This window comes from Crinia signifera, chromosome 5 (assembly GCF_055691185.1).
Source record: "Crinia signifera chromosome 5, ASM5569118v1, whole genome shotgun sequence".
Lineage (NCBI taxonomy): Eukaryota > Metazoa > Chordata > Amphibia > Anura > Myobatrachidae > Crinia > Crinia signifera.
Window position 1 is genome coordinate 274728066 of NC_139221.1, and position 12632 is coordinate 274740697.

General features: G+C 43.3%; 1 protein-coding gene across 5 annotated transcripts in view; it reads right to left on the reverse strand.

The window, feature by feature from the left end:
- DPP6 (dipeptidyl peptidase like 6) overlaps window positions 1–12632 on the reverse strand; it is a 1240611-nt gene that overhangs the window by 374253 nt on the left and 853726 nt on the right. The gene's annotated exons all lie outside the window — the stretch shown is intronic.

Below are 12632 nucleotides of genomic sequence, written 5' to 3' on the forward strand. Positions count from 1 at the left end.
AATGGAGCCCGACAATGTTACTGCATAATTCCAAAATGCCAGTTTAACCCACTGATAACCCAACCACATGTCAGTAAATAACAAACACAGTTATGATAGGGAATTAGTTTATCCCACTCATCCTTATGGAGCCTACACATGGGGAGATTTTGCTGAGCGATCTGAGCGATGCTAGATTGCTCAGATCGCTCAACACACAGCGACGTGTGCTGAGCGATCTGTCAGGGCCAGTGTTCTCCGTTGAGAACACTGGCCCTGACTGGTGATCTAACTAGATTTATCCAGCATGCAGAAACTTAATTGCAGGCGAAAGCAGTGCGTGGAGCGATGTAGGAGCATTTTCGAAGCGACCTAGTCAGATTAAGTCGAAGCTGAAATCGCCCCGTGTGTAATCTCCTTTAGCCTTAGAAAAGTTAAATGAAACTGCAGACACTTAGGATCTCATTATGATTAGGATACAAATTCCCAAGCGGATACATTTAATTTCTTAAAGGTATGCAGAGAATACATCAAGCAATGTCTCTGTATGTGCCAAACACAGAAGTTGGGCTACACATCCATAATAACCTCATGAGATGCATCTGTTCAATGCATCCTCACAATAACCAACCAGATACCACCAGGAAACTTCCATTTCAGTTCCTGGGTGGTTACTGTGCTGACAAATGGAACAGATGTTTCTCATGGCTGTGCAGTGGGAGTATTGTGGACATGTAACCCCACTTCTGTGCTTATGAGGCATGTAGATAGAAATGGGAAGACTAAGCATTATCGTCTCCAGTGCTTCATAATGTATCATAAAATGACACTCTAAATTTAAATATATGGATACATAGCTCTCTTGTGAAAGCACAACCTATTTGTATTTTAACTGTTTTGTATTTTGAATTAATTTTTTATATATATTTTAAGTATAAAAGTAATAATTTCCACTATATACTGTATAATTTACTGTATTTTCAGTTTCTTTCTTAAAGAGATTGCATATATCAAACCTATATAAATTTTTTTGACGCATCCAGCCAAGCAATAGAAAACACAAATGAGTCCTAGAACACTTACAGATTGAGAACACAGTATAAAGGCACAGAATAAACAGCTTCTTTAATGTTTACTTATATTTTATTATCCAAATGTCTTGGTTATTATTATCCTTTATTTCTATGCTGCCTAAATGGTTCCATAGTGCCTAATAAAGTATATTAACAGGTGAGTGACTCAGGAAGACAATGACAATGCATGCAAGGACATGGTTTATAAACATTGCTGCACTGGTGATCATTAAGACTCAAGCAAGCAGGTATGCGGCAGAAACCAAGAGTTAGGTGCAGTAGGGGAACAACACCAATTGCCAGTGAGTCAGTTTGGAATGGCAGTTGGTGGCAGTTGCTGTGCCTCCCCTATTTACATTTTGAACTGCGCTGCAGTCCCACCTCTGGTGCCCCTCCTGGTTAGAAGAGGGTCCTGCTCGTGTGAAGTTACATTCTAATGTGGACAGACTAACATTCTATGTCTACTGAATAATGAAATCGATCAGATTGCATTTGGCAATACTACTGTACTCCAACACAGGCTAATGTTAGACATGTAGGCCCAGTTATTATGTGAGAATTGATGAGACCTCTTCTTTGGATCATTTTTTGTGAAAGCACTAAACCAACCATTTGCTGGTAGGTCAGACCTGCCAAGTCAAGTGCTTATTGTTTGGCAAATAATACATATGCTAATGTGGACATCAGGATATTGGATAACTTTGGGTTCAGTGTGTGTTGTCCAATGTAGTGCAAAACAAATGACAAAAGCAGTAACTGAAATTGATGCACATGTGGCCAGTGCCAACCCATAATCTAAGCATTGTAGTCTGCCCCAATGTTTGGCTGCATACACCCCTGAGACAGGGGTGGATTGGTAACTAAATCCGGCCCGGGAAAAATCTTGAAGCAGCCCCGGGGGGTGGGGGGGGGAGGCGACTACCGCTTACCCAGCTTCGGTGCCATGCTGCAGCCGCTTCCTCACACCGCACCACCACACTAAAGCCGCTCAATGACGTGATGCCAGCGGGTGGCCATCTTCAACCTGGTCAAAGCCGCGGTCGGCCGAGGCCATATTTACTGTAGGCAGCACAGCCAGACCCAGGGGGGAAAGCGGTGGCCCGGCCAGGGGGAAAAGCGGCCCAATCTGGACTGGCCCACCAGGAAATGGCCTGGTTTCCCGGCGAGCCAATCTGCTCCTGACCTGAGAATTACAATTGCCTGACATTGCTAGGTTTCCTGCCTATCTCTGTGGAATGCAGGAGAAACTTTCTGAAGTTAATGGTCACGAAGTGACAGAGTATTGGCTGTCTCAATGACATACAGCACTTTGTGGCCAAAGCCAATGACTAAAATCATCCAATGTGTAAAGAATATATACTAATATCCAATGCTATCATTTGCTTTTGTTATACAGGTGTAGATGTATGAAGCAGTGTTAAGGGAGAAGTGATAAAGTGCCTGGTACTTTATCACCGGCCAATCAGCTCCTGACTGTCCATTTTTAAACCAAGCCTGTGACTCAACAGTCAGGAGCTAATTGGCCGGTGATAAAGTACCAGGCACTTTATCACTTCTCCCTTATCACTGCTTCATACATCTACTCCACAGTATCTAATAAAATTCTAGTTGGAACTGGTGCTGAGTAGAGGGGCAGCTGGTACTAATTACTGTGAGTCTTTGCTCTCTCGTGCACATGTGACATCTTCCCGAATATCACCTGGAAGATGGTGCTGGCCTAGTAAGAGGCAGCCCGGAATTCTTTGTGATATCTACTTTTTATTACAGGAAGTGTGACCACACCCCCTCTGATTAGGCCACGCCCTATAGTACCCTGGCCAGTGTCTCTCTATTACTTTGTTTACTGGTGTATAATGTGATCATTTGTTTGTCTCTCGAATAGAAATAACAACTTGTAAATATCCAATACGGTATAAAAAAAGGTGTTCTTCTTTTACTGGAGCCAAAATATGAGTAAACCTGAATAATACAAATGGGAAACACATTCCCCAAAGCACACAACAATGTTACACAGAACATTTCTCATAAACATTGTGAAATGATCAAATCGAAGCTGCAGGCAGCACAAAATATTCAGATATGATATTTCCAGTATTACTCAGACAATTCCTTGTGCATCTGATGCCAGGGAATACACATGGCCCTTAAAATGTTCTTCATTTCAATTTCAATTGGAAATGAGAAAAATAAACCTTTTGTATGTTGATAATTAGGATTTCTGTAATCAGTCCATACAATGCTACTGATCTGCGAACCGCCTGCAATTTTGCAAAGGAAACAAAAACACCTTACTTCAATATAAAATTTTTAATTAAAAAAATGTAATTATATTTCCCTTTAATACAATATAAAAAAAGTTTATATGAAGTGCGCTAAAGAATATGTTGCATTAAATAAAGTACATATTATATATTATTGAATATAAGGTATTAAGGTAAGGGGCTGCTTGCGGCGTGATTGTTCATGTCCGAATTTGTCCCTGTCCACGATGGTTGGGCTTGTGCGATTATGCACATGTCCAAACTCTCGATGAGCCATTTACTCCAGGAGGGGCCGGCAGGGGCCAGCAAGGGGAAGGAAGTGGGGAAACACCCAGAGTTTTGTGAGCATTCCCATGAAAACGCTGGGTATCCTCTTGCAGAAGCAGGCATGGTGATGCCTGCTGGGGGTGGATTGCTGACGTCACATGACATCAACACCTGCCAGCTTTTCGGCCATCTCTGTCCCAGGTAAAGATAAGTATAGACTTAGTTTTATCCATGAACGGAGGAAAAATCATTCAATGGTGAGCGGCCATCAAATGACTTTTCCTCCATGCGACCGCATGCGAGGGGATGAGTAAGCATACACATGCAGGGCTGGGCGGCGGGTGGTAGTTGAAGGGGGGCATTAACCTGTTCGCTAGGCTGTGAACATACTCAGCCAAGTGAACAGGTCGGAATCATGAATCAGAATCGGAATCTGGACTCCCAGGGCAGAAAGGATTCTTGACCAAGAGTTGCTGTAAATCTAGATTATGTTAATTCACATTTTAAAGACTAATCACTATGGATTTCCAATATCATGGAAATACAGTAAGAATATACATTGATTAAATGTGCATGTGCTTTATATTATAGTATACTAGGTTGTTTGAGGATTTTATGACTAATTCAGCATGGATCACTAATCAGAGAATTCGCAAATAGATTATGAAATGACTGCGCAAACACAGCATTTTCATCGCACATGCGCGGAACCAAATAGCAAATGAATATCTGTATGAGATGTCGCAGAGTATCTTCAGTGTGACTGACAGGAAGACAGCATTTAGGGGCAGAAACATGGTGTTTTCTTGGTGTGTTTGTAAAATGCAGGTGTGTCGAGGCATTTTTCAGGTTGGTCTCTGGCTTCACGATGACCGCTTCCAGCCTGGTTCTTGAGCAGATTATTGGAAGCCATAGACTGAAGAGATGAAAAAACTGCTCGATGGTTCAGTTTTTGTGAATGGATCGGCGAAAACATCGTTATTTGTGATGCATTCGCAATTTTGTAAGGGGCGTCCTTTCTTTCTGTCCGGGCGGTGACTTTCTGCTTGGGAGTCCTATGTGCATTCTCTGATAAGCAATTCCTGCTGAATTAGGCCCTTATACAAGCTTTATTAGAAACTGACAAATTTGAAAGGAGGGCTGCAGGTTTTCTACCTACAGTAGGCCCACTTGTTCCTTACAGCATACTAGTAAGCCCAAGCAAATGCTTCAAAAGCTAGTAGATGTACAGTAGTTTCACTTACTGCCAAAATATGTAGTTTCACTTCCTGCCAAAATATGGCAGTGTACATATATATAGTTGTAAATGTAAATACCGGTTGAGTATCCCTTATCAAAATATCCGTTATCCAAATTATTCTGAAAACCATACACTCCAGAACGTGCAAACATTATTTTTTTGGGCTAAAAGCACTACTGAGGACATGATATGTAACTGGCACTAATGAGGACACGATATGTAACTGACACTACTGAGGACATGATATGTAACTGGCACTACTGAGGACATGATATGCAACTGGCACTACTGAGGACATGATATGTAACTGGCACTACTGGGGACATCTGTAACAGCACTACTGAGGACATGATATGTAACTGGCACTACTGGGGACATCTGTAACAGCACTACTGAGGACATGATATGCAACTGGCACTACTGAGGACATGATATGCAACTGGCACTACTGGGGACATCTGTAATAGCACTACTGAGGACATGATATGCAACTGGGACTACTGGAGACATCTGTACCAGCACTACTGAGGACATGAAATGTAACTGGCACTACTGGGGACATTTGTACCAGCACTACTAAGGACATGATATGTAACTGGCACTACTGGGGACATGATATGTAACTGGCACTACTGAGGACATGATATGTAACTGCCACTACTGGGGACATCTGTACCAGCACCACTGAGGACATGATATGGAACTGGCACTAAATATCTGCAAAAAATGGTTGCTTGGCATTCAAATTCAGTACCTGGGATGGTTTTGAAACCTTGTTTTATGCACAAATAAATTATATTTGTGTGTATTTCATGTGTTTATACAATATAAATGCAGGATACTTCACTGAAATACTGAACAATCCTTTATCCAAAATTCTGGTCCCGAGCATTTTACATAAGGAATACTCAACCTGTACAATGTATACAATTTGCATGATTGTTAACAACAAATGCGTCTCAATAGTCATATATTCTGTATGCGAAACAAATAGAACATAAAACGTGTAAAAGTTTATTTTCTGGTGACACCACTAAAGACACTAGTAGTAATTGGTTGCAGTCTGTTAAGAACCTTTTCAAATGCTTTGTTTATAATTAAGAAGTGCTTAATTAAACCGGGAAGCTTTTAATTAGGCATATTAACACCTTCTCTGCCACAGATGGCAACACGTGCTCTGAAGACGCGTTTGCATCTATAAATAGAAAGAAGTAGTTAATCTTTTCTAATTAAATATACAACTTTTTAAGTATAATTGATTATATCCCAGGGCTAATTGATTTCTTTCTGTGCTTCTCTTATCTAAGGCTTGAAACTCCTCCTTGATACCCTTGGAGGAACGTTCTTCTTAAAAACACAATTTTCTCTCTCTCTCTCTCATCCTACACCTACAGCATAGCCCAAAGATCAACATGCCTCAGGCTGTATGGAATCTGGCATCATTTCATTTGCCTTATTTAAACTGGTTTCTATACTGTTTAGCAGTATACTTGTGCACTAAAGGAGCACATATCCCCCGTTGCTCAGCAAGGGTTTTTTAGTTTTTAGAAGCTACGCGCAGCCTTGGGGGTTAAACTGACGGCTGTGGGTAAACAGTTAAATAGTTTAATCAGATCTGCAGTTCTAGCTGGGAACTATCTGGGAACAAGCCGGCCCTCAGCTGCTTACACTATGAAGCTTTCATTTCCAATATAATATCTAACTTTAGATGATCAATATTTCTTCATGAGGTTTCTAAAATCAGAATTTATATTATGCTTTAATCAAAGAGGATTTTTTTTTGTTTGGCCTTCAAATACAAAAAACTACCAATGGGTTTGTTTTGGTAGGTTCCAGTAAGTATTGGACTAGGGTGGCCAATCCCAGGTTCAGGATCAGCGGGATCCTGGGATTTGGCCGTAAAATTGCTGGCATTTGCATCAGGATTAGACAGCACATGCGCAGCCTAATGAGGGGGCATCGTTGGAGCTGCCACTCAGATGCTGCCCGACGGCTCCCGTCAACGGCTGTGCAGCCCACACCGCTCTGGCACACTGCTCACCTGCCCATGTGAGTAAATGTGTGGGGTGGCCTGTTTGGGGGCTTGGGGAGCTTTTTTCATTGAAAAATGCCCGGGTATTGGCATCGCTATATTGTACAACCCAGATGTGGTGCTTCTGTGCTTCAATTTATAAGCAAAGACAGGAGCAGAATACAATTTATCTCAGGATTCGAGGATGCGGGGTGGTCGGGTCATAAACTGATAAACACCCGACCATGAGGGGTGGTCAAGTATAAACTGATCATCCCATTTTTGCATTGTCCTATTATATTGGTTCAGTCCATCTTAACTTTTGCTGGCAGCACCTGCCGGTGAGACCCTGAAAGCTCTGAGTCCTGCATGCCGTACGTAGATCAGCGCGCTTATGTTCTCTTGTGTTGCACTTCAAAGTTTAAGTGCCTTTAAAGTTTGTCAGTAGAAAGAGTGTACTGGATACTAGAACAATAACATCTATAGGGATAATCATTTATGTTAACACCATTGTAGATTCCTTGTTATAAAATAAATAATAGTAAATGTAGAACAATCTGTTAAGATGGTTATATGAACAAGAGAATCAGGAGATGCGAGCAATAAATAGATGAATATGGGGGGGGGGGGGGGGTCATTTATCAATCACTACATTTCCAAAGTGATCTGGGTGCAATGATAGCACACAAGATCACACTGCACAATGTGTGGTCATTATCTACAGTACATGTAGGACTCAAGCAGAGACAGTGGCTCTGAAAGAACCTATACATACAGTATGGGATCACTATGTGGCCATGAATAATAGATGATATTTTGTAAGATACTTTAAGCCAGTGTTTTTCAACCACTGTGCCGTGGCACACTAGTGTGCCTTGAGCTGTTCTCAAGTGTGCCCCAGATGTAGAGATGCTCAAACCAGTTTACAGCCACCAACACCAGTTCAACGAGTGATTTACTGGTCTTTTCATGTAAAGGGCCAATGTATTTTATTTGTGTTACCTGTGGGGAACAGTGTGATTGTTTTTTATATGGGGGCCAATAGGTTTTTTTTTTTTTTCTGTGGGGGGCCAATGTGTTTTGCCCTGTGGGGATCTCATGGTGTGCCTTGCCAATTTTTAAATCTTATTTAGTGTGCCGCAAGGTAAAAAGGTTGAAAATCACTGCTTTAAGCAGTGTAAAGGTTGTGAGGTGGATAATTAAAGAAGTTGCCAATAGCAACCAATTGGCATCTGCCTCTCATTTTATACAATTTACTTGATAAATGCTACTGTACTTCTGTAGTTTCACGGCGCCGCCGCGCGCACACTCTGCCTCAGAAACTTGGCAGACTGCCAGAGGCTCTGATTAACCGTGCGCGTGCCGCTCTAGCTCAGACAGAGTGTGCTCGCGCCGCTCTAGCTGTACTGACAGCTACGTAAACAGCGTGGCGGCCGGGCAGCAGCAGCGCGCTGCCCAGGCGCTGGCAGGTCACTGTGGTACTTGTAGTTCCACAGTGAAATAGGCAGCGCCTGGGCACCGCTAACAACGGGGGCAAGTGGACACACCCCGGGCACAACGCTGACGTGCCGGGGCTTGTAAAGTACACACCCCGGCACACCGCTGTGTCCCCCATGTACACGCCTGCAAGCCGCTAAGAAGGAGGGGGGCGCCTGGATTTAGGCGCAAAAGCCAGGCTCCCTGGGAGCCGCAAAGGTGGTGGTGCATCTAAATTTAGACGCTAAAGCGTCTGGATTTAGTTGGGTGTAGGGGTACATCTAAATTTAGACGCAAAAGCATCTAAATTTAGCTGGGTTTAGGGGTACACTATTAAAACCCGTCCACAGTGGCACTAGTCGACGCAACAGCTGTCGACCGTGTAAATCCCACTATCCACGCACACCCGAAGCGTGGCGAGCGCAGCGAGCCCGCGCGGGGCGGCAGTACGCGTCCTACGACCTTTTCATACCCCCACTATCCACGTCGGCGTGGAGTTGAGAATAGATTAGTGTGGCGAGCGCAGCGAGCCACCGAGCCCGAAGCGTGGCGAGCGCAGCGAGCCCCGCGAGGGGACGCTGACACCTGTGAAGCCCGCGAGGGGACGCGGATAGCTGTGAAGGTATCCGCGTCCCCTCGCGGGCTTCACAGGTGTCAGCATCCCCTCGCGGGGCTCGCTGCGCTCGCCACACTAATCTATTCTCAACTCCACGCCGACGTGGATAGTGGGGGTATGAAAAGGTCGTAGGACGCATACCGCCGCCGCTCGCCACGCTTCGGGTGGGCGTGGATAGTGGGATTTACACGGTCGACAGCTGTTGCGTCGACTAGTGCCACTGTGGACGGGTTTTAATAGTGTACCCCTAAACCCAGCTAAATTTAGATGCTTTTGCGTCTAAATTTAGATGTACCCCTACACCCAACTAAGTCCAGACGCTTTAGCGTCTAAATTTAGATGCACCACCACCTTTGCGGCTCCCAGGGAGCCTGGCTTTTGCGCCTAAATCCAGGCGCCCCCCTCCTTCTTAGCGGCTTGCAGGGAGTGTGAATCCAGGCGCATTAGCGCCTAGATCTAGACTGCAAGCCATTGAATTTAGCGTGTACATGGGGGACACAGCGGTGTGCCGGGGTGTGTACTTTACAAGCCCCGGCACGTCAGCGTTGTGCCCGGGGTGTGTCCACTTGCCCCCGTTGTTGTCAGCGGTGCCCAGGTGCTGCCTATTTCACCGTGGAACTACAAGTACCACAGTGACCTGCCAGCGCCTGGGCAGCGCGCTGCTGCCCGGCCGCCACGCTGTTTACGTAGCTGTCAGTACAGCTAGAGCGGCGCGAGCACACTCTGTCTGAGCTAGAGCGGCACGCGCACGGTTAATCAGAGCCTCTGGCAGTCTGCCAAGTTTCTGAGGCAGAGTGTGCACGCGGCGGCGCCGTGAAACTACAGAAGTACCAATGCTACTGTATTTTGATGCTGAATAGTTGCTATGGGCAACTTCTCAACTCTTGATTTTTCTCCCCCTTAATCCTCCATTATCTTTATCTTATCCTCTCAGGAAGGTAAAATATAATAGGGACAGTGCATAGAAGACTAGGAAAAGTTGCCAAGAGCGGCCAATCAAATTATAGCTATTATTATATAGAATGTACTTGATAAATAATAGCAAGAAGCTGATTGCTTCCTATGGGAAACACCTCCAATTGTCCTCTGTAGGAAGTTTCATCCATCTCCCCCTAAAGCAATCACTGGTATAGGGAAATGAACACCGGATAAAGTCATGTGACTTCCCTGCTTTTCTATTGGACAATACTGTGCAGAAATCCTGGCTCATTTCTCTGCATTTAAGCAATTGATTATAAGCGGTGACACTTAAACACCAGGCAGTTGATACATGCCCAAGGACGATGGGAGAACTCCTAGAGCAATACAGACATATTGCTATGAAAAAGCAATGAGAGCTGACTTATTGCAGTTATTTTGCAAGCTGAACAGATACCTTTACCACCATTCTAACAAGCTGGATGTACTGTGTGAGTTTTGTTTCATAGAAGAGTGCTGACGTCAAGATCACATGGCAAAATACAGAGGGGTAGATATATTAAGCTTGGGGAGTGATAAAGTGTCTGGTTTTTATCACCGGCCAATCAGCTCCTACCTGTCATTTTTCAAACCAAGCCTGTAACTTCACAGTTAGGAGCTGATTGGCCGGTGATAAAAACCAGACACTTTATCACTTCACTGAGCTTTGTAAATCTGCCCCTGAGTTACTTCCCTGCTAAGTGTCCTTAACATTGACACTTTCTGATTGGGTACATATTGACCTAAATATCCTAGTGGTCTAATCAGCAGCAGGCTGTTCTAGCACTTGCTTCATTTCTTGTTCGTTTGTCTCCCCAATTTTGAAGAATGAATATAATAGCTACATTAATCATAGTCAAATGCATGTAAGTCTACACCATCACCTACGCTCGGCAATATAAAGCAGATATTGGAACATTCACATCTGTACCATTCTGGAAGGAAAAAAGTGTATTGTATAACCAGATGGGAACATTTTCTTTGTTATAAAGATAAAATAAGAAAAAAGACTTTCACAGTTAAGTGTCTGATTGCTCTCAAAACTGTAAAAGCAATTTTAATCTGTTTTACTGGAAGTCGAACTTCTTAAATCCAATCCGGTATTACGGAGTAAGATAATATTTCAAAGCTTCAAAAGTGTCTCTGCGTTGATTCCAAACTAAGAAGGATTCTTCATTAGAATGTTAATATTACAATGCAGAATACACAAAAGCAGCATATCAGCTACCATTTTATTTTACCATCAGCTTTAACAAAACTGTTTTGAACTTGTTGATCGAAACTACCGTTTTTGAGAGTGTTCTGCTGGCCAAATCACCTGGCACCCGAGCTTCTGAATATTTGCTGCAACTATGAATTATTCATGCTTTATCTGTATTTCACATTATGACAAGCATCGGTGGTTCAAATTATACCAAGCTGAAAACCCCTGAAATTGGGAATCCTCGCTTGTGAATGTGAGAAGGCATAAAGTGTGCAACTGTTAAAATGCCTGGAATTTATTTGTATAATAAATATAGCTAATGATCATTTCAGATATCACACGCACAATTTATACTTCCCATAATGTGAAGTTACAATTGGTAGTCCTACATTTCTCAAATAGAATGAGCCTTTTCAAGCTCATTCGTTCTCACTTTCCTTTATTTGCCCTTGTCAAGTTCTTCTGGTAAATGCTAGAATTTATAAAAGTTCCAAGGCTCAGCAGTTCCTTATTTACCAATTAAATGAATTAAAAATTAAATGTACATTCATAACCTTAGGCATCATGGCTTGAAAGTAAAAGGTCTATTTATTAAGTCCTAAAAATCTGTGGTGAAAATGCGTTTTCCAGAAAAAGGGCTTCTTTTCCAAAGGTCAAAGGCTACTACCGCCAGCATGCTATCCCTGAGTAACACCATTGGTAGCCTTGTGCAATCTAATCTTTACATATTTATTGATTCATTTTTTTAACTAAATGGTGCTAGAAACCCACATCCATTTCCAGGTCAGAAGCGACCTGGACTGGTCGGTACTAAGTTCATGCTTTTACTAATATATAAGCCAGAAAAGGAGTTTCTATCACCATGATGATGGGCAACAGTAAATTAAATGAATTTGCTATAAATAGACCTCTAATCATTAATGGACTTTACCTACGGGCTGCAGGGCTGCAGCCTTCCCAGCAAAATCCTCCACCTCAGCTCATGTCAGTGAGCCAAATGCATCCCACTGGAAGTCCTACCTGCCAACCACCCGGCAGGCAGTCCCATTGGGAAGTGTTTCCTCCTTCTGGGACTGCCAGACCTGGCTGCAATAAGCAGAGAATTGGCTTCCTGTAGGAATCCACTCACTGCCAGATCCTAAGCCCCAGCCAGCTTCTGTGGGCTGCAGCCAATGCAGCCCATAGACAGCTAGACTATTAAGTATTGTGCATGCTACGGAGTCCCGGTACCTGTCAGTTACATTGCGTAGATGCCAGGACCTGTTCAGTGATGGGAACCTTGTGGTATGGGAAAAGTGGCAGGGACCAGGAGCAGCCCCCTCCTTCTCCCATTTAGGAGCTGCCTATGATAAAGTGTGTTAATGCACTCCAGTGTCCATATTACTTATTGAGTCATACATTTTTGTAATTGAAATAGTGGTAGATTATTTAATGACAATCGGGCTTTGTTCGTTTCTGAATATCAAGCATTCTAACTACCATGCATTTTTCACCAGCTGAACCTCATTGAAACACTGAATGTTTCGCACAATTTTTTTTAATTTTGAT